Source organism: Musca autumnalis, unplaced genomic scaffold (assembly GCF_047663935.1).
Source record: "Musca autumnalis isolate F117 unplaced genomic scaffold, ASM4766393v1 scaffold_1, whole genome shotgun sequence".
NCBI classification, from domain to species: Eukaryota; Metazoa; Arthropoda; class Insecta; order Diptera; family Muscidae; genus Musca; species Musca autumnalis.
This window is the reverse complement of record NW_027411644.1, coordinates 39,000,094-39,026,913: the sequence shown is the minus strand read 5'-3', so window position 1 is coordinate 39,026,913 and position 26,820 is coordinate 39,000,094. Positions and strand designations below refer to the sequence as shown.

Genomic DNA, 26,820 nt, shown 5'->3' with positions numbered 1-26,820 from the left:
CGAGAATCCACTAATAAAAAACTCATATAAGCTTGGCGATAATTGTAGTGTTTTTAGGGGGAGATTCTTGCTATCAAGAAAGCAGCTGAATTGGTGAAATGGCTTGAAGGCAGTCTTACAGAACCGGTGACTATATAGTCAAGCGGCCCTCAAGGCTCTCAAGCCACGGACCATAAATTCAAGAGCTATTCTTGATTGTAGGAGAGCTCTGCAGGATATACACGATATCGTAAAGCTATGTTGGGTTCCGGGTCATAGCAACATCATGGGAAACGAGGTAGCAGATGAACTGGCTCGAGGTGGCTCTAGGTCAATCGACTTATGACTTATGATGAAACCGTCCGGCCACCGATGTGCCATTACATCGGCAAACTTCGGGAGATCTTCAATGAGAAAGCACATCTAAGATGACTATTGGAACCTGGTTGTAGGGTATCCAAGGCAGTCTGGCCTGTGGTTTCTCGTCGAAGAACTGCTTCCCTACTCTCACTTGATAAGTTAGGGATGAAAATCGCGGTGGGACTTATAACAGGTCACTGCAGAGTGAGGTCCCTAACTTCAAAATGGGACAACAGTGGCATTTCCTACTGCAGACTATGTGAAGATACGGAGGAGATAGAGACTGTCGAACATCTGCTTTGTAGGTGTCCCATGTTGCAAACAAGGAGATACCGTACACTAGGCAGATATGAGATAGACACTCTAACCTTCCTGTCTAACATAGATCCCATCGTCCTACAAGATCAAAGAATTCGTTGGATCTTCTATAGACTTAAGATTTCTTTGATTGATAGAAGACTTTTGAAGGTCTTCTATAGATAGAAGACCACCTGCGGTTTTCATTAGACGGGAAACTTCTTGAGGTCTTCTATAAATAGCAGACCGAAAAGCTCTAGTGGTCTCTTGAATCCGTTTAAGGAAATCTTTAGACATATGACATTTTGAGTTCAGAAGAATTCTGGGGGACTGCTGACAGAAGACCTCCCCCCTGAGGGCTTCTATAGACAGAATACATTTGGGGTCCTCTTGAGGCCTTGTATTGAGTGTAGACCACGTAGGGTCTTTTATAAAAGACAGAAAACCTAAATATGTCTTCAGTTTATAGACCTCTGCAGGTCTTCTATCTATAGACCGAAGAAAACTTCTTGAGGTCTTCTTTAGAATGAATACTTCTTGGGGTCTTCTATAGAACGGCGTCTTTATTTTCTATGGACAGAAGTCCTCTTGAAGACTTCTATAGACAGAATACCTCTTAAGGATTTCTATAAACTGAGGTCCTCCATCTTGAAATCTGCGATAGACCCGCGCTCTATAAACAGAAAAAGACCTATTCAGGGTATTCTATTAGATGAAGAAGGCCTCATTAGGTCTTTCATAGACAGAAGGCCTATTGGGGTCTTCTGTAGAATGAAGACATCTTGCGGTCTTCTGTATACAGAAATTTTCTTGGGATCTTCTATAGAATGAATTCCTCTAGGGGTCTGCTATTGACATAGGACCATTTGAGGTCTTCCACCGACAGATGGCCTCTTGTGGAATTCTATAGAAAGAAGACGTCTTGATTTCATCGATTCACAGTATTAATGTTGAGTTTTTCGAGTGACGAGAGACTTTTTAAGTTATTCTAAGGGTTTTCTATATACAAAAGACATCTTCAGATCTCATATAGACAGAAAACTTTTTGATTTATATTATAGAATGAAGATATCTTGAGGTCTTATATAGACGGAAGACCTCCTTCTTGATGTCTTCTATAAACTGAAGGTATCCCTCTTCAAGTCTTCGATCACTGAAGTCCTCTTGATGTCTCTTTTAGACTGAAGGTCTTTTGACAGAAGATTCCTTGAGATGGTAGACAGAAGAACTCTTGAGGGCTTTTATATACTGAAGACCATACTATTGAGGTCTTCCGTAGTCATTTATTAAAAAAAAATACTTATTGAGGTCATGTGTAGAAAGAATACATCTTAAGTTATTCTATGGGTCTTCTATAGACAGAAGACATCTACAGATCTTATAGTGACAGAAACCTTTTGATGTATATTATAGAAAGAAGATATCTTGAGGTCTTATAAAGACGGAAGACCTCCATTTTGATGTCTTCTATAAACTGAAGGTCTCCTTTGTGAAGTCTTCGATAGCCGAAGACGTCTTGATGTCTCTTTTAGACTGAAGGTCTTCTGACAGAAGATTCCTTGAGATGGTAGACAGAAGAACTCTTGAGGGCTTTTATATACTGAAGACCATACTATTGTGGTCTTCCGTAGTCATCTATTGAAAAATACCTATTGAGGTCATCTGTAGAAAGAAGACATCTTAAGTTATTCTATGGGTCTTCTATAGACAGAAGACATCTTCAGATCTTATAGAGACAGAAAACCTTTTGATGTATATTATAGAAGTTAGATATCTTGAGGTCTAATATAGACGGAAGACCTCCTTCTTGACATCTTCTATAAACTGAAGGTCTCCTTTGTGATGTCTTCGATAGCCGAAGACCTCTTGATGTCTCTTTTGGACTGAACGTCTTTTGACAGAAGATTCCTTGAGATTATAGACAGAAGAACTCTTGAGGGCTTTCATATACTGAAGACCATCCTATTGAGGTCTTTCGTAGTCTTCTATTGAAAATACCTATTGAGGTCATCTGTAGAAAGAAGATATCTTAAGTTATTCTATGGGTCTTTTATAGACATATTCAGATCTTATATAGACAGAGACCTTTTGATGTATATTATAGAAAGAAGATATCTTGAGGTCTTATATAGACGGAAAACCTCCGTCTTGATGTTTTCTATAAACTGAAAGTCTCCTTCTTGAAATCTTCGATCGCTGAAGACCTCATGATGTCTCTTTTAGACTGAAGGTCTTCTGACAGAAGATTCCTTGAGATGATAGAGAAAAGAACTCTTAAGGGCTTTCATATACTTTTATATACTATATACCTATTGAGGTCTTCCGTAGTCATCTGTTGAAAAATACCTATTGAGGTCATGTGTAAAAAGAAGACCTCTTCGGTACATTCACACACAGAAGACCTCTTGGATTCATCTATAGGTAGAAGACTTCTTGAGGTCATCTATATGGAGAACACCCCTTAAGGTTACCTATAGACAGAAGACCTCGTGAGATCATCTATAGACAGGATACTCTTTGAGGTCATATATATAGACAGAAGACCTCCTGGGCTCACCTATAGACAGAAGACATCTTGCGATTTTTTGTATGCAGAAAACCTCTTGATTTCTTCGATTGACAAATGATCTCTGAAGGTCCTTTATAGACGAAAGATCTCTTCTGTAGTCGGAAGACTTTTCAAGATCGGCTATTGACAGAAGACATCGCAAGGTCAGCTATAGACAAAACAGAAGGCATCTTGAGTTCATTTATAGATAGAAGACATGTTGACTTCATCTATAGAAAGAGGGCTTCTCAAGGTGCGCTATAGCAGAATACCTCTTGAGGTAGTCTATAAACAGAAGACATTTTGATGTCATCTATAGAAAGAAGACCTATTGAGGTCTCCCATAATCAGAAGAACATCTTCAAAGGTCTTCGATAGACAGAAGACCCCTTGAGGTGTTCTATAGATAGACATAATACCTCTCAAGATCTTCTATAGACAGAAGACCTATTGAATTCTATATTAGGTTGATATCCTTATGAGGTCTTCTATAGGATGACGACTTTTTGATGTGTTCTATAGACAGAAGACCCCTTGAGGTCTTCTTTGGACAGAAGACCTCTTGAGATCTTCTGCAGACAGAATATCTCTTGAGGTCTTCAATAAAGAGGCGATCTCTTGATTTCTTTGATTGGCACCTGTTGAGTTCTTCGATCGACGGAAGACTTTTAAGGTCTTCTATAGACAGAAGACATATTGATTTATTCGATAGATGACCTGTTAGGGTATTCTATACAAAATAGACCTCTAGAAGTCTTCTTTAGACAGAAGACCTGTTTATGTCTAAGGTACACAGAAGACGTCTTGAGGTCTTATATAGGCGAAAGAACTCCCTCTTGTGATCTTATCTTTTATACTGAACACCTTCAAAGGTCTTCGATAAACAGAAGACCCCTTGAGGTGTTCTATAGATAGACATAATACCTCGCAAGATCTATAGACATAATATCTAACATGATCTTCGATAGACATAAGACATAAAGGTATACTTGCGTAGTAAGACAGTAGACGTCTTGAGGTCATATATAGAAAGAAGACCTCTTGAGGTCTCCCATAATCCGAAGACCTACTGAGGCCATCTATAGACATAAAACCTGTTGAGGTCACCTAAAGGCAGAATACATCTTGAGGTCGTCTATAGACGGAAGACCTCTTAAGGTCTTCTATAGACTGAAGACTTCTCAAGAGCAGCTATAGACAGAAAACCTCTTGCGGTCATCTATATACAGAAGATCTGTTGAGGCCTATTATTGATAGAAGACTTTATAGACTGAAGGCCTATTGATGTCTATATTAGGTAGAAATTATTATGAGGTCTTCTATAGGATGAAGACTTTTTGATATGTTCTATAGACAGAAGACCCCTTGAGGTCTTCTTTGGACACAGAAGACGTCTTGAGGTCTTATATGGGCAGAAGACATCCCTCTTGTGGTCTTCTTTTTAGACTGAACATCTTTTAATGCCCTCTATAGACAGAACACCTTCAAAGGTCTTCGATAGACAGAAGACCCCTTGAGGTTTTCTATAGACATAATACCTCTCAAGATAATACTTCTTCAAGATCTATAGACAGAATATCTAACATGATCTACGATAGACATACGACCCAAAGGTATTCTTTCGTACTATGACACTTGTAAGGTCTGCTAGTTGTAGAACTATGTACTTTAAGGTCTACTATCGATAGGTGAACCTTATCAGGTTGTTTATTATAGAAAATCCTTTTTTATGTAGAAGGTTATTGAAAAGCGTTCCATCTATAAAAATAAAGATCCTTGGTATATAGAACACCCTTGATAGTTCATCTGTTTATAAAAGACCCGGAGTACATCTTCCCCCCTGTAGACAACCCTTGATGTCTTTAGACAATATAAGTTCCTTCAAAGGACTTCCGTCTATAGGAGACCATTGAAAGGTTGTTGATCTAAAGAACATTGTTTTAGTCTTATATCTGTAGAAGACCGTTCTTCTATAGAAAATAGTTGAAAGATTTACAGTCGAATATTTACGACCATTTTGCCTGGTCATAAAATGAAATCGTTTAGTGCATTTACTTTAACCTTCCCACTTGTCCTAGCAATGCAACCACCAGGAACCTTCACACAGAATTCGAAATTATGTTTCTTAACCGTTAAAAAATATTTGCAAATATGGAATGGAAAACAATTTTATTGTTAATAAAAAACGTATGAGTTTGTTTAACAATATATATTTTCCTTATTGTACAATATCCTTAACACACTTACTAAGGTACCCCTCCCCATGCACACACACACGTTATTATTCTTTCCTGTACATCATCGAAAGCAGAATCATGTAAAAGCGTTAATTTTCAATTCTAAAGTTTACATTAAAAAGTTATGTTGATTTTTTACAAATGTTTGCTATTGTTGTTATTTGTATGATTGTTTTTGTTGTAAATAAAAACACTTTTTAAAGTTGTTAAACATTGGTATGCCACTACGGCAGCTGAAGCATCAACTAATAAACATTTTCTTGTAGTTGTGGATATTTCATAAAAAATTCTACAATAAATGAAATAAAAACATCACTGCTTGTCTTGAGCATTGTTTCAGGAAGGAAGCCAAGATAAAAAACAAAAATACGAATTTAATATCCAAAGGGCTGTAAAACGAACATTCGTTACATAATTTAATAAAATATAAAAATTTAAATTTAATTCCTCATAAATCCCCTAAGCTATGAATATGTAATGCAGCAGTCATCGGAGTGATTTGAGAGGAAATAACTTTTGTCAATCCTTCACTTATATTTATGATTTTTTGTTGCTCTCTTTATTGTTGCTTTGTATTGCCTAAACACTTTGCTGCTGCCACTTGTTACAAACTTCTAATTTGAAAGATTGCAATATGAGTTTTAGTTGTAAACGCTGTAAAACAATAAAGATACAACAGAAAGCTCTGTATGAGAGGCATTACAGTTATAGTTTTTGAATTAGATATTCTGATTTGTGGTACACAAGTTACACTTCAAAGGATTTGTTTTCATTTTTTATTTGTTGCAAACACAGGATATAACTATAATTGAGGATAATATTAACTTGGCCTAAAGTTTAACACTTCAGTAAATCGGAATTTGTAATACATAAATAATCTAGATGTAGTACATGGTTATTGTTTTCAAATTTTGGTTGCAAAACAAGTAAAAGAAGGCAATAGTCGGACGGGGCCAACCATGTGATATCCTATACCACTTCCCCTGGTTTTCCGCAGAATTTATTTATATGAATGCAAAGTCTCTCTTGTTCCTCCGGAGATGTTGTGGGAATATGTATGATTGCGACACGTTATATATTATTTTCATTATTTCGCAATGGACCATTTTGGCTACATACATATACATACATATTTATTCAAAAAATTAAAAATGTGTACAAGGACGTAGACGTGGGTGACGTAGGGGATGGAAGATACCAAGGAACGGTCCTGACCGGTTTTAACATGGCAAAGCCCAGGATTTATCTTGGTCCCTCTTTCATCTTATCACTTGGGGAACTGCCTTTAATACCCGTTAAAGGTAGTGAGCTAACATGTGCCGCGTGTTCACCCATAAGAACTTTAAAAACTTGGGTTTGGGCGTCGGGTTAGTAACCCTCCCCTAGGAAAAAACAGCCTACTATGAAAAAACGAATGAAAAGAAAAACGAACCCCTCTAAAGTTGACGAACCCCGCAAACGTTTTAAGGACCATGATCTGCGAATCTGCACCTGGAATGTTCGCACTCTTTATAGAGAAGGTGCAGTCTTCGCATTGGCAGACGTACTTGAAAAGTACAAGGCCGATATTACTGCCATACAGGAAATACGATGGATTTGGAAAGGCGTCACAACAAAACCTAAAGGTGACGTACTGTATTATAGCTGCCATGACGTAAAGCAAGAGTTTGGTTGCGGATTTGTAGTCAGTCGGAGACTAAAACATCTGGTATCCAGCTTCACCCCAGTGAATGAAAGACTTGCTGCAATTCGAATAAAAGCTAAACTCTTCATCATCAGCTTTATTTGCGCTCATGCTCCCACTGAAGAAAAGGACGAACAGACCAAAGATATATTTTACGAGCGCTTAGAAGAAACATACGACCGTTGCCCTGCCCATGGCATTAAAATCATTCTAGGCGATTTTAATGCCAAAATTGGAAAGGATAATATCTTTGGCCCAACAGTCGGGAAATTCAGTCTCCACAGTGAAACAAACATCTGGCAATGGTATGAGGCTGATAGACTTTGCAGCTGCAAAAAAAACATGGTAGTTAGCAGTACCAGATTTAATCATCTCGATATTCATAAGGGCACCGGGCTGTCTCCAGATCAAAGAACAAGTAATCAAATTGCTCATGTTGTGATGGATGGAAGACATTCATCGAGCGTGTTGGATGTACAATCGTTCCGAGGCGCAAACATTGATTCGGACCACTACCTTGATGCAGCAAAGGTACGTACCCGTCTAAACGTTGCAAATAAAGCACGAACAGACACAACACGGAAGTTGGACATCGGTAAGCTGCAATCACAACAAATAGCCACAGCATATTCCACTCAACTGGCCCAATTGCTTAACCAAAGCACTCCTCGTTTCGATAACATATCAGGACAATGGCAAAACATTGCCCACTCCATGCAATCAGCCGAAAAATCCATACTTGGATACCAGAGACTTCCACCAAGAAATCCATGGTATGACCACGAGTGTCGTGCTGCTACCGAAGAAAAAATGCGGCATATAGAGCTACTTTACAATCAGTAGCAACGCGTAGCGCACGAGAGAGATATCGGGAGAAAAGGAGAGAAGAGAAACGTCTTTTCCGCAAGAAAAAGAGAGAAATGGAAAAGCGGGAGTGTGAAAAAATCGAGATGTACAGGAGCCAGAATGAAGTCCGAAAATTCTACCAGAGAGTGAAACATCAAACAGATGGCTTGGGTGCAGACACATCCTCCTGTAGAGACCAGCAAGGTAATCTGGTAACAGATACAGATAGCGTGCTCAGGATATGAAAGGAACATTTCTCCAATCTGCTGGTATCCAATAGCGATGACGATGATACCACGGATCCAATCCCAGAAGATGGTTTAGAATGTATACCGCCCGGCCAATATGAGGTAAAAACAGCAATCAACCGGCTGAAGAATAATAAAGCAGCAGGAGCCGATGGCTTACCAGCCGAGCTGTTTAAAACCGGAGGCGACGCGCTGATAAGGTGTATGCATCAGCTAGTTAGAACCATCTGGCAGGGAGAACGCGTACCCGACGATTGGAACCTGAGCATCCTATGTCCCGTCCACAAGAAAGAAGACAAGACTGTATGCTCCAACTATAGGGGCATAAGTCTTCTCCATATTGCCTATAAGATAGTGTCAGGGATATTGTGCGAACGACTAAAGCCAATGGTCAACGAAATAATTGGACCATACCAATGTGGCTTTAGACCTGGCAAGTCCACCATTGACCAGATATTTACCCTGCGGCAAATCCTGGAGAAGACCCAGGAGATGCAGATCGACACCTACCACCTTTTTGTCGATTATAAAGCAGCCTTCGACAGCCCGCTGCGTTCAAAGTTATTCCAAGCCATGTCTGAATTTAGTATCCCCGCAAAGCTCATCCGGCTTTGTAAAATGACTTTAACTGACACGAGGTCCTCAGTTAAAATAGGAAAGAACCTCTCCGAAGAGTTTTGTACCAAAAAAAGTTTCAGGCAAGGAGACAGCCTTTTGTGTGATCTCTTCAACATCCTGCTGGAAAAGGTTATACGAGAGGCAAACGTCAAAAGAAGTTGCACAATCTACACCAATAGTCACATGTTACTTGCTTATGCTGATGATATAGACATCATGGGACGATCAGTAAAAGAAGTAACCGATACCTTTATGAAGGTCGAAGGAGAATCTGCTAAAGTGGGTCTGGCGGTAAACGGCGAAAAGACCAAATTGATGGTGTCGACGCGCAAAGCGTCCATAGAGCTCGGACCGACTGTGGAAGTTCCTATAATATTGAGGTAGTAAAAGACTTCGTCTACCTCGGCACCTCCGTAAACACAACAAAGGACATCAATTGTGAAATAAAAAGAAGAATTGTATTATCCAACAGATGCTACTATGGTTTAAGTAAGCAATTTAAAAACAAAGCCACATCTCGTCAAACAAAACTAACACTTTACAAAACGCTGATACTACCCGTGCTAATGTATGGCTCCGAAGCATGGGTACTTGCGCAAGCAGATAAGGCAGTGCTTGGTGTGTTTGAGAGGAAAATTTTTCGAAAGATCTACGGGCCGATTTGCGTTGACGGTGAATATCGACGTCGTATGAACCACGAGCTATATCAGCTATACAAAGACATGAATATAGTTAAGCGTATCGAGATGCAACGATTGCGTTGGCTGGGCCATATGATAAGAATGAGCGATGATAAACCCGCTAAAAAGGCGTATGAATACATGCCACATGGCGGTGCACGCAGAATTGGCAGGCCAAAGAATAGATAGCGCAAACAAGTGGATGTAGAGATGACAAAGCGCGGTATTCCAGAAAGCGAAAACAGAGAGTATTGGAGATCTTTTCTTAGTTCGGTGTATGGAACAAATGTTCTGTAATGGGCCAGCTAAGTAAGTACTTTTCGTACCGTTCTAGTTCAAATTTTTAACAACTCAGCCATATCCGATACCTTCGGACCAAGAGATAACCTCTGTCAAAATGTCAAGATTCTAGCTTCAGCCGTTTCGTCTGGGCGTTGATTACACTGTGCAACAAAATGGAGGGGGGGGGGGTGGAAAATTCCTTTTGGGGATGAAAGCTCTTGGTGAGTATATACAGAACCCAGAAGGACAGATCCGCCGTGAGTCGAACTTTTGAGATATGGCGTGATGAATATTTTGCTGGATACCCTATAAGTCCTCAGATATTAGCGTTATATCATTGTCCGCTGTTGTTTTTGCTTATTTTTGAGATCACATTTCTTCAGCCAAATCAAATGAGGATTATTTTCGTAGAGCATTTTGATCTTCTATCTCACTTCCTTCAATGTCGTTTTCGTCCTTTATTTTAAGAGCAGCTATAAAAGTGCCACAAGATGACGTTTTTTACCTTCGATATGTTCTGCAAAAATGTCGGCCAGAAAATTTTAGGTACGGCTCTTATTGACAACAAATCGATTTTGTCGCGTTTTGGTGGTCGTTTTGTATATTCACCCTGTTTTTGTTCAGAAAAATACTATATTTTGTTTTTTGTATATTCGTTACAGAACATACAAAAACACAAACACAGTTTTTTTCTGAGCAAACAGGAGTAAATGTAAAAAATGACTATTAAAACGCAACAAAATCGATTTGTTGTCAATGAGAGCCGTACCTAAAATTTTCTGGCCGACATTTTTGCAGAACATATCGAAGCTAAAAAACGTCATCTTGTGGTACTTTTATAGCTGCTCTTAAAATAAAGGACGAAAAGGACATTGAAGGAAGCGAGATATAAGGTCAAAATGCTCTACGAAAATAATCCTCATTTGATTTGGCTGCAGAAATGTGATCTCAAAAATAAGCTAAAACAACAGCGGACAAAGATATAACGCTAATATCTGAGGGCTTATAGAGTATCCAGCAAAATATTCATCACGCCATATCTCAAAAGTTCGACTCACGGCGGATCTGTCCTTCTGGGTTCTGTATATACTCACCAAGAGCTTTCATCCCCAAAAGGAATTTTCCACCCCCCAAAATTTCGGTTCACAGTGTTATTAGTCGGTCAGCCACACAAATTTCACCATTTTTGGTACATTTTAGTACTTTATAACAGGTGGTTTTATCTAGGGCTGAGGTAGGATCAGTCGCTGCCAAGGACGGCCTAAGGTCCCACAAACCTTAAGTTAAACACCAGTGTTTACAAGTTTAATCTTTATTGTGAACTCTTGGTGTTTGATGAACACATAATATATGTGTGTGGAGAGTGGATGCAATATTAGTTTTTATTATCGGCAGTGGCTCGGTAATCGTATGGTTTGGCTCGGCTCTACAAGACTCGGGTTGCTGCCTGCTCGGGGCAATCGGTAGCTTTCGGCTCGGCAGTTGTCGGATGTGGCTCGGCTCTACAAGACTCGTGTTGCTGTCGGCTCGGGGCAATCGGTAGCTTTCGTCTCGGCAGTTGTCGGGTGGACTCGGCTCTGGGCAATCGGGCGGCTGTCAGCTCGGTAGTTGTCGGTTGTGGTTCGGTAATGCTTTCGGGTGGTTGTCGGCTCGGCTGTCGTCGGGTGTATGACTCGACTCGATGGCATTCGGGTTGCTGTGGTGTAAAGAGGTCGGTAAATATTTAGGAGCTGGCTATGAGTATTGAGCTGGCTATGAGCATTGAGTTGGCTATGAGCGTTGATCTTGCTAAGAGCGTTGAACTTGCTAAGAGCTTGGAGCTTGCTAAGAGCTTGGAGCTTACTAAGTACATTTTAGTACTTTACGCACCCTTCTAGGACGAATTTCCAAAAAACCCAGCTTTATCGACCACCTTCGTCCCAAGACTAACCACCACCCAAAATATCAAGATACTAAGTTCAGATCTGTCAGTCGTCATCACTCAACTCTTTTATATATATAGATTATAGATATGCGTACCCTTCACGAATATACTTTTATAAAATACAACCTTAAACAACATAATCATTTATATTAATGGTTCCCTTTCAAAATTTTGACTTATCACATTTGCCCCATCTAAGGTAAAAATGACGATGTTTACAAAATCATTTGTTCCCTAATAGTAATATAAATATTACTCACATTCAGTCATCCACATACACTCATACTTAAACACAACAAAATTTCTTTTACATCATATTTAAAGTTGTTCATATAATTTTCCGAAAAAAATCTTGTCGCTTTTTTGAACATCTTCTTTTTTGGCATAAGAGACAATGGTCTCTTATGAATCAAATTGTGTGTGTATGTGAATATATACATACAAAGACATGTGTGTAAATGGTATGCATAATTTATTACATGTTACACAAACAAAAAGAAAAAAAAAAAACGAAAACCTGTGAGGTGTTTTTTTACGTAGTTCGCTCTTGTCATTGGGACTATTGTTCGAAAAATGTTGAATGCGAAGAAAACAACAAAAACAAAAAATTCCGAACTTTTAATATTTTCTTCACCAGAGTTTTTTTTGCAGTCGAATTGCTCGACAAGATAAAAACTTTTCATTAGAATGACGATGAGTATGCGTAGTAAGTGAACGAGCGAGTGACTGAGCGAATGAGTGCTGGTGGGTGAGCATATGAGAGTGATACACGCAAAACACTTGGCCTTTTGTGGAATGGATTGTTGTTGTTTTTGGGGAAATATGAATAACAACAACACCGACATCAACAATATGATAAAACGAACAAAAACAACAACATCATACTCTGCCACATCAAGAATGTCCTCGAAAGGTAGAATGCTATACTTTTGAATGTTACAAAAGTAGCAACAAACGCTAAACTGGGTCGTTACCGAGCCATCACCGTAACATTAGAAACAAGCCTGCACCAGCGCCAGTGCCAGTTCCTCCATGGGGATATAAATTTATTAGAATTTTGTCTTCTTCTACATCGCTGTTTTTTTTGCTTCTTTCTGTTGCCAAATTAATAGCGAATTAAGCTTTAAAATAAATGTTAGTCTTTGCTGTTTTCATATTTTATGTTAAGACTGGGTGTAATGAAAAATTGTGAGCATACATGTATGTATGGATGTGTGACTGAATGTGTGTTTGTGATTTTCTTAAAAAATTTATGAAATTTTTCGTAGGGTTAAAAGTGGGACATTTTTATTACTCGTGTTAGTTAGTTAGTTCAAGGCCACTCACCATGTAATTGTGACACTACAAATATTACTACCAATGGGTTCTCTGGGGTGGAAGATAATATACACATATGTATATGTGTTGGTAGGGAATTGTTGGTTCAGAATTGAATAGCAGTTACAAGAAGTAGAAACTGTAGGATGCTCTCTAAACACATATTTCCACAAACTTGTCTGTAATGACTAGAGGAGTCTGTCTCATACCAATGATGACACTTGTATTTTTAGCTGTTATGGCCTAAAGTGCTTGAAAAAATATTCTTTAAAAATTTAATTTCTGTGCCCTAAGTCCTTGAAAAAACAAAAATCGTTTAAAATCCAAGTTTGTTGGGCAATTGTATTTTTAGCCTTGTGACCTAAGGGAAAAATTCACGTATTCTGGCCTTAGGGTCCTTGAAAAATCCAGGTATTTTGTTCTAAGGGTTGTTGAAAAAATTTTCTTTAAAAAGCCACGTTTTGTGGCCTAAGGGTCCATTAAAAAAATATTCATTAAAAATCCATGTTTGGTGGCCTAAGGGTACATGAAAAATATTCTTTAAAAATCCACGTCGTTGAAAAAAAATAGCTCAGTGATATGGGACCTACTGTTTATCGCCGAGTTAAGACACCACTTATAGAGAAGTTTTACATGGCTGAAATACTCAGAAAATGTCGCCTACATTACTGAGGGGTATTTTGCCGCCGTTGAAAATTAAAAAAAAAAAAAACAAAAAAATATTCTTTAAAAATCCACGTTTTGTGGCCTAAGGGTCCATAAAAAAATATTCTTTAAAAATCCATGTTTGGTGGCCTAAGGGTCCATGAAAAATATTCTTTAAAAATCCACGTCGATGAAAAAAATAGCTCAGTGATATGGGACCTACTGTTTATCGCCGAGTTAAGACACCACTTATAGAGAAGTTTTACATGGCTGAAATACTCAGGAAATGTCGCCTACATTACTGAGGGGTATTTTGCCGCCGTTGAAAATTAAAAAAAAAAAAACAAAAAATTATTCTTTAAAAATCCAAGTTTTGTGGCCAAAAAATATTCTTTAAAAATCCACGTTTTGGGACCTACTGTTTATCGCCGAGTTAAGACACCACTTATAGAGAAGTTTTACATGGCTGAAATACTCAGGAAATGTCGCCTATATTACTGAGGGGTATTTTGCCGCCGTTGAAAATTAAAAAAAAAACAAAAAATTATTCTTTATAAATCCAAGTTTTGTGGCCAAAAAATAAGGGGTCATTGAAAAAATATTCTTTAAAAATCCACGTTTTGTGGCCCAAGGGTCATTGAAAAAATATTCTTTAAAAATCCACGTTTTGTGGCCCAAGGGTCATTGAAAAAATATTCTTTAAAAATCCACGTTTTGTGGCCCAAGGGTCATTGAAAAAATATTCTTTAAAAATCCACGTTTTGTGGCCCAAGGGTCATTGAAAAAATATTCTTTAAAAATCCACGTTTTGTGGCCCAAGGGTCATTGAAAAAATATTCTTTAAAAATCCACGTTTTGTGGCCCAAGGGTCATTGAAAAAATATTCTTTAAAAATCCACGTTTTGTGGCCCAAGGGTCATTGAAAAAATATTCTTTAAAAATCCACGTTTTGTGGCCCAAGGGTCATTGAAAAAATATTCTTTAAAAATCCACGTTTTGTGGCCCAAGGGTCATTGAAAAAATATTCTTTAAAAATCCACGTTTTGTGGCCCAAGGGTCATTGAAAAAATATTCTTTAAAAATCCACGTTTTGTGGCCCAAGGGTCATTGAAAAAATATTCTTTAAAAATCCACGTTTTGTGGCCCAAGGGTCATTGAAAAAATATTCTTTAAAAATCCACGTTTTGTGGCCCAAGGGTCATTGAAAAAATATTCTTTAAAAATCCACGTTTTGTGGCCCAAGGGTTATTGAAAAAATATTCTTTAAAAATCCACGTTTTGTGGCCCAAGGGTCATTGAAAAAATATTCTTTAAAAATCCACGTTTTGTGGCCCAAGGGTCATTGAAAAAATATTCTTTAAAAATCCACGTTTTGTGGCCCAAGGGTCATTGAAAAAATATTCTTTAAAAATCCACGTTTTGTGGCATAAGGGTCATTGAAAAAATATTCTTTAAAAATCCACGTCTTGTGGCCCAAGGGTCGTTGAAAAAATATTCTTTAAAAATCCACGTTTTGTGGCCCAAGGGTCATTGAAAAAATATTCTTTAAAAATCCACGTTTTGTGGCCCAAGGGTCATTGAAAAAATATTCTTTAAAAATCCACGTTTTGTGGCCCAAGGGTCATTGAAAAAATATTCTTTAAAAATCCACGTTTTGTGGCTTAAGGGTCGTTGAAAAAATATTCTTTAAAAATCCACGTTTTGTGGCCTAAGGGTCGTTGATAAAATATTCTTTAAAAATCCACGTTTTGTGGCCTAAGGGTCGTTGAAAAAATATTCTTTAAAAATCCACGTTTTGTGGTCGTTGAAAAAATATTCTTTAAAAATCCACGTTTTGTGGTCGTTGAAAAAATATTCTTTAAAAATCCACGTTTTGTGGCCTAAGGGTCGTTGAAAAAATATTCTTTAAAAATCCACGTTTTGTGGCCCAAGGGTCATTGAAAAAATATTCTTTAAAAATCCACATTTTGTGGCCCAAGGGTCATTGAAAAAATATTCTTTAAAAATCCACGTTTTGTGGCCCAAGGGTCATTGAAAAAATATTCTTTAAAAATCCACGTTTTGTGGCCCAAGGGTCATTGAAAAAATATTCTTTAAAAATCCACGTTTTGTGGCCCAAGGGTCATTGAAAAAATATTCTTTAAAAATCCACGTTTTGTGGCCCAAGGGTTATTGAAAAAATATTCTTTAAAAATCCACGTTTTGTGGCCCAAGTGTCATTGAAAAAATATTCTTTAAAAATCCACGTTTTGTGGCCCAAGGGTCATTGAAAAAATATTCTTTAAAAATCCACGTTTTGTGGCCCAAGGGTCATTGAAAAAATATTCTTTAAAAATCCACGTTTTGTGGCATAAGGGTCATTGAAAAAATATTCTTTAAAAATCCACGTTTTGTGGCCCAAGGGTCGTTGAAAAAATATTCTTTAAAAATCCACGTTTTGTGGCCCAAGGGTCATTGAAAAAATATTCTTTAAAAATCCACGTTTTGTGGCCCAAGGGTCATTGAAAAAATATTCTTTAAAAATCCACGTTTTGTGGCCCAAGGGTCATTGAAAAAATATTCTTTAAAAATCCACGTTTTGTGGCCTAAGGGTCGTTGAAAAAATATTCTTTAAAAATCCACGTTTTGTGGCCTAAGGGTCGTTGAAAAAATATTCTTTAAAAATCCACGTTTTGTGGTCGTTGAAAAAATATTCTTTAAAAATCCACGTTTTGTGGTCGTTGAAAAAATATTCTTTAAAAATCCACGTTTTGTGGCCTAAGGGTCGTTGAAAAAATATTCTTTAAAAATCCACGTTTTGTGGTCGTTGAAAAAATATTCTTTAAAAATCCACGTTTTGTGGCCTAAGGGTCGTTGAAAAAATATTCTTTAAAAATCCACGTTTTGTGGCCCAAGGGTCATTGAAAAAATATTCTTTAAAAATCCACGTTTTGTGGCCCAAGGGTCATTGAAAAAATATTCTTTAAAAATCCACGTTTTGTGGCCCAAGGGTCATTGAAAAAATATTCTTTAAAAATCCACGTTTTGTGGCCCAAGGGTCATTGAAAAAATATTCTTTAAAAATCCACGTTTTGTGGCCCAAGGGTCATTGAAAAAATATTCTTTAAAAATCCACGTTTTGTGGCCTAAGGGTCGTTGAAAAAATATTCTTTAAAAATCCACGTTTTGTGGCCTAAGGGTCGTTGAAAAAATATTCTTTAAAAATCCACGTTTTGTGGTCGTTGAAAAAATATTCTTTAAAAATCCACGTTTTGTGGTCGTTGAAAAAATATTCTTTAAAAATCCACGTTTTGTGGCCTAAGGGTCGTTGAAAAAATATTCTTTAAAAATCCACGTTTTGTGGCCCAAGGGTCATTGAAAAAATATTCTTTAAAAATCCACGTTTTGTGGCCCAAGGGTCATTGAAAAAATATTCTTTAAAAATCCACGTTTTGTGGCCCAAGGGTCATTGAAAAAATATTCTTTAAAAATCCACGTTTTGTGGCCCAAGGGTCATTGAAAAAATATTCTTTAAAAATCCACGTTTTGTGGCCCAAGGGTCATTCAAAAAATATTCTTTAAAAATCCACGTTTTGTGGCCCAAGGGTCATTGAAAAAATATTCTTTAAAAATCCACGTTTTGTGGCCCAAGGGTCATTGAAAAAATATTCTTTAAAAATCCACGTTTTGTGGCCCAAGGGTCATTGAAAAAATATTCTTTAAAAATCCACGTTTTGTGGCCCAAGGGTCATTGAAAAAATATTCTTTAAAAATCCACGTTTTGTGGCCCAAGGGTCATTGAAAAAATATTCTTTAAAAATCCACGTTTTGTGGCCCAAGGGTCATTGAAAAAATATTCTTTAAAAATCCACGTTTTGTGGCCCAAGGGTCATTGAAAAAATATTCTTTAAAAATCCACGTTTTGTGGCCCAAGGGTCATTGAAAAAATATTCTTTAAAAATCCACGTTTTGTGGCCTAAGGGTCGTTGAAAAAATATTCTTTAAAAATCCCGTTTTGTGGCCTAAGGGTCGTTGAAAAAATATTCTTTGAAAATCCACGTTTTGTGGCCTAAGGGTCGTTGAAAAAATATTCTTTAAAAATCCACGTTTTGTGGCCTAAGGGTCGTTGAAAAAATATTCTTTAAAAATCCACGTTGTGTGGCCTAATGGCCGTTGAAAAAAATATTCTTTAAAAATCCACGTTTTGTGGCCTAATGGTCGTTGAAAAAATATTTTTTTAAAAATCCACGTTTTGTGGCCTAAGAGTCGTTGAAAAAATATTCTTTAAAACTCCACGTTTTGTGGCCTAAGGGTCGTTGAAAAAATATTCTTTAAAAATCCACGTTTTGTGGCCTAAGGGTCGTTGAAAAAATATTCTTTAAAAATCCACGTTTTGTGGCCTAAGGGTCGTTGAAAAAATATTCTTTAAAAATCCACGTTTTGTGGCCTAAGGGTCGTTGAAAAAATATTCTTTAAAAATCCACGTTTTGTGGCCTAAGGGTCGTTGAAAAAATATTCTTTAAAAATCCACGTTATGTGGCCTAAGGGTCGTTAAAAAAATATTCTTTAAAAATCCACGTTTTGTGGCCTAAGGGTCGTTGAAAAAATATTCTTTAAAAATCCACGTTTTGTGGCCTAAGGGTCGTTGAAAAAATATTCTTTAAAAATCCACGTTTTGTGGCCTAAGGGTCGTTGAAAAAATATTCTTTAAAAATTCACATTTTGTAGTTTAAGCATTCCGTTTGTAACACATTGAAGTATTCATCGGAGACTCTATAAAGTATATATATATATTCTTGATCAGTGTAAATTTCGATAAACCATGACCATTTGTATGTCCGTCCGTCTGTTGAAATCAAGATACAGCTCGCAATTTTTAAGATAGAGCTTTGTAATTTGGTATAGGAGTTTCTATTACTCCTAGGATGTTTGGTATTGCAAATGGGCTATATAGGTCCACGTTTTGATATAGCAACAATAGAACGGTACCACCCGATTTTCTGTATTTGAAGGTTTTAGCTTCATTATCACACCGAAATGGCCCATAGAACGGTGCCTCCAGATTTCCGGTAATTTGAAGGTTTTGGCCTCAATATTCCTCCGAAATGGCTGCAATTTTGTATTTAGTCTTGTCAGTTGGTCGTATAAATCTTTCTCTCCGAAATTTGTCAGTACAGGTCCACGCCTTCATATAGCGCCAATAGAACGTTACATCCCGAATTTGGGTATTTGGAAAGTTAGCCATATTGTTTCACCTAAATTGCTGGAATTTGGTATTAAGTCGTCTTCATAAACGAAAGGAAACTAATTGTTCAGTTTTACTTCAACACAACTCGGGATGGAGGGTATTACAAGTTCAGCCTGGCCGAACTTAACGCCGTTCTAAATTGTATTTTAATTTGTTCTTGAAACTTCCTATAATGAGGTATGGAACATCACGCCAGTATATTCCCCTCTGTAAATGGAAAAGCTATTTAACTTCACATGAATATAAAAGAAAGTTGAGTAAATTATGGTGTTTTTTTTCCATTGTCATAGAACATGAAAATTAAGACTAATTTGATTGAAATTCGAATAGTTCAAGTTTCTTAATTGTGTTATTGTTTTTCTTCAATTAACATAGTTTTTTTCTCCCCCAATATTAGTCTTAAAGAAAACTAATAATTATTTGTTTATTAAATAAATCTAATTATTCTTCTTTCATTTACTCCTGACTGCCCCTCCACTCCTCTAAGACAACTGTTATAGTTTCCACGCTTAACATAATTTTCCATTGGAGAGTGTATTTGCTTTGCTTTTAAGCTTTTTTGGGGAATAGTAATTTTATTCGTCCTCCACACCCACAACCATTATTTATGTCATAACTAAAATATAAATGTATATACAATGCGACCCATCCTAGTGTTACATTAATGCATACCATGAAAACAAACCACTCTCTTTATGTCACAAGCTACCTCTGCCAACCTCCTCCACCGTACATACATATCACCTAACCAACTAAAACTTTTATGTAAACACTTTTTGTCGTTGTTGCTTTACTTGTAAGTCCTTGGTAGGAGATACTTATGTTTTGGGACAAATGCCATTATATGTTTTGTATACTGGGGTGTGTAATGGTATCTATATGGTCTGAACAGATGTGTCTTTATATGTATGTATGTATTTAGTATAATTTATTAAATATTATAATGCTGGCAAAAGTTGCCATTGAACAGTTTCCGGTTTCCTGCGAAAAAACAAGTGAACATTAAAAACCTCTGGCATTCTTCTATTGTGCTCTTTATTTGTATTGCTAGTTTTGCCGAAGTTGTTGTTCTACTAGCTCTCGACAGCATTTAAGGATGAACAAAAACACATTAGAGATCCTAGAATCAGAACATAAGTGTTTGCACGCTCCTTTATCATTTACAGAAGAGATAAAATAATGGCAGCTACGAAATGTAAACACCCTAAAATATGGAAAAATAACACATGGGTTCTTAAAATTCCACGTTTTGTGGTCAAAGAATCCTTGGAAAAATATTCCTTAAAATTCCACGTTTTGTGGTCAAAGAATCCTTGAAAAAATATTGCTTAAAATTCCACATTTTATGGTATAAGAGTTATTGGAAAAATATTTCTTAAAATTCCATGTTTTGTGGTCTAAGAGTCCTTGGAAAAATATTTTTTAAAAATCGAAATTTGTGGTCTAAGCGTCCTTGGACAAATATTCCTTAAAATTCCACGTTTTGTGGTCTAAGAGTCCTTGGAAAAATATTTTTTAAAAATCGAAATTTGTGGTCAAAGGGTCCTTGGAAAAATATTCCTTAAAAATCCACGTTTTGTGGTCAAAGAATCCGTGGAAAAATATTTCTTAAAAATCCACCCTGTTGGTCTAGCAGTCCTTAGAAAAATATTTTTTAAAAATCCACGTTTTGTGGTGGAAGGATCCTTGAAAAAACATTCTTTAAAAATCCACGTTTTGTGGTGGAAGGATCCTTGAAAAAACATTCTTTAAAAATCCACGTTTTGTGGTGGAAGGATCCTTGAAAAAATATTCTTTAAAAATCCACGTTTTGTGGTGGAAGGATCCTTGAAAAAATATTCTTTAAAAATCCACGTTTTGTGGTGGAAGGATCCTTGAAAAAATATTCTTTAAAAATCCACGTTTTGTGGTGGAAGGATCCTTGAAAAAATATTCTTTAAAAATCCACGTTTTGTGGTGGAAGGATCCTTGAAAAAATATTCTTTAAAAATCCACGTTTTGTGGTGGAAGGATCCTTGAAAAAATATTCTTTAAAAATCCACGTTTTGTGGTGGAAGGATCCTTGAAAAAATATTCTTTAAAAATCCACGTTTTGTGGTGGAAGGATCCTTGAAAAATATTCTTTAAAAATCCACGTTTTGTGGTGGAAGGATCCTTGAAAAAATATTCTTTAAAAATCCACGTTTTGTGGTGGAAGGATCCATGAAAAAATATTCTTTAAAAATTCACGTTTTGTGGCCTAAGGGTCGTTGAAAAAATATTCTTTAAAAATCCATGTTTTGTGGTCATAGGGTCATTTGAAAAAATTTCTTTAAAAATCCACGTTTTGTGGTTTAAAAGTCCTTGGAAAATATTTTTTTTTTTTTTTAAAATTCACGCTTTGTGATTTAAAAGTCTTTGGAAAATATTTTTTTAAAAATCCACGTTTTGTGGTTTCAAAGTCCTTGGAAAATATTTTTTTTTTTAAAAATCCACGCTTTGTGATTTAAATGTCTTTGGAAAATATTTTTTTAAAAATCCACGTTTTGTGGTTTAAAAGTCCTTGGAAAATATTTTTGTAAAACTCCACGTTTTGTGGTTTAAAAGTCCCTAGAATTTTTTTTTTAATCCACGTTTTTTGGTTTAAAAGTCCTTGGAAAATATTTTTTAAAAAACCACGTTTTGTGGTTTAAAAGTCCTTGGAAAATATTTTTTTAAAAATCCACGTTTTGTGGTTTAAAAGTCCTTGAAAAATATTTTTTTAAAAAATCCACGTCTTGTGGTTTAAAAGTCCTTGGAAAATATTTTTTTGAAAATCCACGATTTGTGGTTTAAAAGTCCTGGAAAATATTTTTTTAAAAATCCACGTTTTGTGGTCTAAGGGTCGTTGGAAAAGTATTCTTTAAAAATCCACGTTTTGTGTTGCAAGGCTCCTTGAAAAAATATTCTTTAAAAATCCAAGTTGTGTGGCCTGAGGATCCCTAAAAAATTTTCTTTAAAATCCACGTTTTGTGGTGTAAGGATCTTCGATTTTTTTTAAAATCCACGTTTTGGGGTGTAAGGTTCCTTGAGAAATATTTTTTAAAATCCACGCTTTGTGGTGTAATGATCCTTGAAAATATGTTTTAAAATCCACGTTTTATGTTGATAAAAATCCACGTTTTGTGGTGCAAGGATCCTTGTAAAAATATTCTTAAAAAATCCACGTTTTGTGGCCTAAGGGTCTTTGAATATATTTTATTTAAAATCCACGTTTGTGTTCTAAAATATTTTTTAAAAATCCACATTTTGTAAGGATCCATGAAAAAATATTCCTCCAAAATACACGTTTTGGTGTAAGGATCCTTGAAAAAAATATTTTTTAAAAATCCACGTTTTGTGATTAAATTCCTCAACTATCAAATTTAATGATAAACCCGGAATAACTTACATTTTCCATAGCTCCACAGGAGCCATAAAAGTGCCGAATAGAACGGAGTGTACTTTGAATGCGGATATAGCATATACAATTTCATAAGTGTGTACATGTATCTGTATATGCACGTGGGAGTTTTTCATATACATTATTCCCTTATGGTAATGCCTGCTGTTTTTGTTCTTATGTTCTTGTGTTGTTGTTATTCGGTATTTCTGCTCCTTATATTATTTGCTAACTTAGCAAAGGGACGTTGATTTTATTTTTCGATTAACCCGGAAAAATGAATTGAAAGGGTGGAACACCAGCAGCAGCAACAACAAGAAAAACTACTAAAACTCTGCTGAAGAGGAAAAATATAAAGTTTTTATTTTGTCATAAAAACCCCAGGAAACATTTGTTGGCCATCTCCACAATTTCCGCTTGGCAACATTACTCTGCAGCTTTAGAATAGGGTAAAACTGAAAGTGGTTTCAAAAACATAAGAAAAAGTTTACAAAACATTTTGCATTTGCGAGATGATGTTTTGAATACTCATCGATCATTTGCCATTTTGGTTATCTACTTTCTCTATCTCCTCTTCTACAAGTTGCAATATTTTAAAGTGAAATTTTATGACATTTTAATATAAATGAAAGCTATTTCGTTCACATGATGTTTTTGTTCATGAGATATTTTATGATTAATTTATTGATAAACAAAATAGTTTCGAGTTTTCTCAGTATTAATAATGTCAGAGGAGAAATGTTACCTCAATCTAATCTGATTATCCACAATTTTATTACTTACCTTACAATCCAAATTTTGTAGAAGTTAGTTCATCAGTTGCAGCATTGTAAATTTTTCTGAAAAAAAAAATTATGATGTGTAATTAATTTTAATATATAGATTAAAAAAAAAACTTTATTGTTATTCGAACTTTTAATAAAAATAAATAAAATCAATGGCAAAAGCTATTTTTCCAAGGACCCCCGACAAGAAAACGTGGAATATTTGTCCACAAAACGCGGAATATTTTCCAAGGATTCACAGGCCACAAAACGTGGACTTTTAATGAATATTTTTCAATGGATTTTTAAAGAATATTTTTTCAAGATTCCTTACTTCACAAAACGTCGATTTTTAAAGAATATTTTTTAAGGATCCTTACACCACAAAACGTGGATTTTTAAAGAATATTTTTTCAAGGATCCTTATACCACAAATCGTGGATTTTTAAAGAATATTTTTTCAAGGATCCTTATACCACAAAACGTGGATTTTTAAGGAATATTTTTCAAGAATCCTTACACCAAAAAAACGTGGATTTTTAAGGAATATTTTTTCAAGAATCCTTACACCAATAAAACGTGGATTTTTAAGGAATATTTTTTCAAGAATCCTTACACCAATAAAACGTGGATTTTTAAGGAATATTTTTTCAAGAATCCTTACACCAATAAAACGTGGATTTTTAAGGAATATTTTTTCAAGAATCCTTACACCAATAAAACGTGGATTTTTAAGGAATATTTTTTCAAGAATCCTTACACCAATAAAACGTGGATTTTTAAGGAATATTTTTTCAGGAATCCTTACACCAATAAAACGTGGATTTTTAAGGAATATTTTTTCAAGAATCCTTACACCAATAAAACGTGGATTTTTAAGGAATATTTTTTCAAGAATCCTTACACCAATAAAACGTGGATTTTTAAGGAATATTTTTTCAAGAATCCTTACACCAATAAAACGTGGATTTTTAAGGAATATTTTTTCAAGAATCCTTACACCAATAAAACGTGGATTTTTAAGGAATATTTTTTCAAGAATCCTTACACCAATAAAACGTGGATATTTTAAGAATATTTTTTCAAGGATCCTTACACCACAAAACGTGGATATTTTAAGAATAATCTTTCATTGATTCTTACACCGCAAAACGTGGATTTTTAAAGAACTTTTTTTCAAGGATCCATACACCAAAAAACTGGAAGTTTTAAAGAATATTTTTCAATAATCCTTCATGGATCCTTGCTCCACAAAACGTGGATTTTTCAGAAATATTTTGTTAAGGATCCTTACATCACAAAACATGGATTTTTAAAGAAAATTTTTTTAATAATCCTGACACCAATACCGTAGGGTTTTAAAGAATATTTTTCAAGGATCCTTACATTAAAACTGTGGATTTTTAAAGAATATTTTTTTATTGATCCTTACAACATAAAACGTGGATATTTTAAGAATATTTTTCAAGGATCCTTAGTATTTTTTCAAGGATTTTTATACCACAAAATGTGGATTTTTAAAGAATATTTTTCAAGTCATTGTCCATTTAATAAAAACAGAAAACCGAATGTCCTAACTAAGCACCTATTATATTGATAACAGGATTTGTTATGGTAGTGGTAATGACGAGGACGATGATGTGGAAGTGATAGTTAACTACGGGAATTGCTATAAAAAGTACAAGAACACTATTAACTCTTCGTGGTACTAGCGTTTCATTTATGTGTGTTCTACTTACGATAAAGGGTCATCGAACAAATCATCCAAAATCTGTAAATAAATATTCTAAGAATATGTATATTAGGGCTATAACCAAAAAAATACCACACCAGCACCATGTGCGGAATATTGTCCTGATAACGATAACGCGTGTTTTAGTTCGATTCGGTGAAAAAGTTTCCGCACCAACTGCAATTACTAAAGGCCTTTTGAATTTTTACAGTGTTTTATTTAACTTGCTTTGGTGTCCGGTTAGTTCAAATCTGTTAACTCATTTTTAACACAGTTGCAGTTTACCAATCGAACTGAATGAATATGAAATCAAAACCAATATTGGTCCATTTTTACAGTGTTTTAACGGTGTTTTTATACCCTACACCACTATGTGGTAAGGGGTATTATGTGTTAGTGCATTTGTATGTAACATACAAAAGGAAGCGAGATAGACCCATAGTTCCTTCTAGGGATATACATAGAATCACTTTCTGAGTCGATTTATGCATGTCCGTCCGTCCGTCCGTCCGTCCGTCCGTTCGCAACATACAGGTCGCATTTGTTGACCGATTTCGCTGAAAATTGGGGAATACCATTTTTTTAGCCGTCGGAAGATCAAGTTCGAAGATGGGCTATATCGGTCCAAGTTTTGGTATAGCCCCCATATATATCTTCGGCCGATTTCACGTATTTTCTGTAACACACACGCTATATATGTCCGATTTCGATAAAATTTGGAATGTGTGACTGAATTTGGTATAGAAATAAGTGTGCCAAATTATATAGAAATCGGTTCAGATTTGGATATAGCTCCCATATATATGTTCGCCCGATTTCACGTATGCGATGTACCAATCACGCTATATACGTCCGATTTCGATGAAATTTGGAATGTGTGACTGAATTCAGTCTAGAAATAAATGTGCCAAATTATATCGAAATCGGTTCATATTTGGATATAGCACCCATATATATTTTCGGCCGATTTCGCGTATTTGCTGCTCCAAACACGCTATATAAGTCGGATTTCAGTGATATTTGGAATGTGTGACTGAATTCGGTCTGGAAATAAATGTGCCAAATTATATCAAAATCGGTTTAGATCTGGATATAGCTCCGATTTATATTTTACATATTCACATTGGTGTAGGGTATCATATAGTCGGCCCCGCCCGACTTTGATCCTTTCCTTACTGGTTTTTTTTGGGTTAGGTTATGTTGCTTTCAAATCTGGTAACTAATTTTCCACAAAAGAACTGTAGCCAAGACAATAATAAAGAACTCTCTAGTACATCGCAAAAGCATTGGAACGCTCCTTCAGGTAGTTATGGCCTCGAGAAGGTGCACATTTTTCGGAAAATATCGATAAACGACACTGTGCTACAAAATGGAACTCAAAGTCAGTGGGTGGAAAATTTCTTTTGGAGATGAAAGCCCTTGGTGAGTGTACTGAGAACCCAAAAGGAAATTTTCACCATAGGTCAAGTTTCCGAGATATTGCGTGATTAATGGTTTAATTTTGGCCCCTTAATTTGTGAACAAATAGCTTTATATCTCTCTAAAGCGTTATTGTAGCTTCGTTTTGACATTACATGTCCTCAGTCAAATCGAATGGTAAATCTTTTTGTAGAATATTACATCCCTCTAACTCATTTCCTTTCATGTCCTTTTCGTCCTTTATTTTTTGAACCGTAGTAAAAGTACCACAAGGCGAGATTATACAGCATCCAAATATTCTACAAAAATGTTGTTCAGAAGATTTTAGGTACGGTTCTCATTGATGACCAATCGATATTTCCCCGTTTTCATGGTCCTTTTTGACATTTTACCGGTTTTTGTTCAGAAAACTATGTTTTGTTTTTATGAATATTCGTTATTGGTCTGTGGTGCTTCTGAAATACTTACCATAAATAGCTCTTGTAATGACGAACACGTTAATATCAAATTTTATTGGAGGACAGATCCGGTTATCTAAATTTTTGAACCGGATATTCTGTATTAAAACCGATTTTGGAACCGGTTTTAAGTAACCGATTAACCGAATATGTAT

At 35.8% G+C, this 26,820-nt stretch overlaps 1 protein-coding gene across 8 annotated transcripts in view; it reads right to left on the bottom strand.

Annotated features, from left to right (window-relative positions):
• The window catches only part of LOC141397341 (kin of IRRE-like protein 1), a 323,500-nt gene that overhangs the window by 142,147 nt on the left and 154,533 nt on the right, over positions 1–26,820 (bottom strand). For all 8 annotated transcript variants that reach the window (XM_073973502.1, XM_073973529.1, XM_073973488.1 and 5 more), the window contains exon 3: positions 23,076–23,131. The gene's annotated coding sequence lies outside the window, so the exon portion shown is untranslated. The remainder of the gene's footprint in view (positions 1–23,075; positions 23,132–26,820) is intronic.